Here is a 1,600-nt window from a genome sequence, read left to right on the forward strand (position 1 = left end):
CCAGGCGGGTCTCGAACCCGCGGGCTCAGGCAATCCACTCACCTCACCCTCCCAAAGGCGTGGGATGATAGGCTGAGCCACCGAGCCCAGCCTGGAATGCTTCTTTATGAATCAAGATCCTTCCTTGGCAATTTGGGTGGCATAATGTCTACTGTGTGGTCCCCCATCATCCTTCCATCCTTCCACCAACTCACCCAGCCATTCATCCATCATCCATCTGCCATCTTCCTTCCTTCCTTTCACTTATTTACACAACTACCAATTCATTTGTTCACCCACCCATGTACTCATCCATCCATCCATCCATCCTTCTATCCATCCATCCATCCATCCATCCATCCATCCACCCATCCATCCATCCACCCATCCATCCATCCATCCAGCCATCCATCCTTCTATCCACCCATCCATCCATCCACCCATCCACCCATCCATCCATCCATCCATCCTTCTATCCATCCATCCATCCATCCATCCATCCATCCATCCATCCATCCACCCACTTATCTATCTGACCACTCTTTCACTTATCTACCCCTACTCATCTGCCCATTTATCCATTCATCCATCCCTCAACCCATCCACACATCATCTATCCAACCACTTATGCTTTGACCATTCATCCATCCATTTAGCCAGCAAATATTTTCTGGGTATCTACTGTGTGGGTTATGAATTGGGAATATACTATATGAGACAGTCACTTTCCCTGCCCTTATGTAGCTCTAGTCTATGAACAGAAATACATATTAAATCAAATATCTTTCTCTCTCTCTCTCTCTCTCTCTCACACACACACACACACACACACACACACACACACACACACACACACACACGGTCACGCACACATACACACAGGGTAAGTGCTGGGAGGAAAGAGAAACAAAAGGTTTGAAGGAGAAAGTAGAAGGAGCATGGCTCTGGAGTTAGATAAACCAGAATCAAGTCCTGCTAAAGTTCCTTCCCAGCTGTGCAACCTGGAACATCTCACTGCTCTCTCTGAGACTTGATTTTCCCATCTGAAAAGGATCTGGGGAGAGTGCTAGGTGCTTAATAGCAATGGCACAGTGAGGCAGGTTTTGTTAACCTCCCGGAGGTTGCCTCTCCCTTCTACCAACTCCCACAGCCCTGCTTGTTTATGTGTGAGTTACAGTAGTGTTTTTGCTTCTTAGTCTCATGGCTGAACTGGCTGCTCTGTTTTCAGGACTGGAAGCCTGACTTCCTTATCTCCGTCTCCATCAGGACCAACAGTATAGAAATGGGCACAGAGGTGGTGTTGGGAGAACTTGTTAAATAAATAAATAATAAGCAAATAGATGAAAGAAGGGATGGATGGATAGACAAGTGGATGAATGGAAATTCCTTCAGTTCTGCCAAAAGTGGCCAGAGCTTCCATGCACCTATTCAAGAACGGAGGGGAGATTTGTAAGAGAGAGAGTGAGCAAGGGTGAGAGAGTAAGAGAGAGAGAGAGAGAGAGAGAGAAAGAAGAGAAGAGAAGCGGAGAAGGGAGAGGAGAGAGGGGAGAGGGAAAAGAGACAGAAGAACTAATATCTCTTACCGAATGTGGAAGCTGCTGTTCTTTAAGGTGAGAGCCAA

Source organism: Carlito syrichta, unplaced genomic scaffold, assembly GCF_000164805.1.
Source record: "Carlito syrichta isolate Samal-C Ts95f unplaced genomic scaffold, Tarsius_syrichta-2.0.1 Scaffold312151, whole genome shotgun sequence".
In the NCBI taxonomy this organism is placed as follows: domain Eukaryota; kingdom Metazoa; phylum Chordata; class Mammalia; order Primates; family Tarsiidae; genus Carlito; species Carlito syrichta.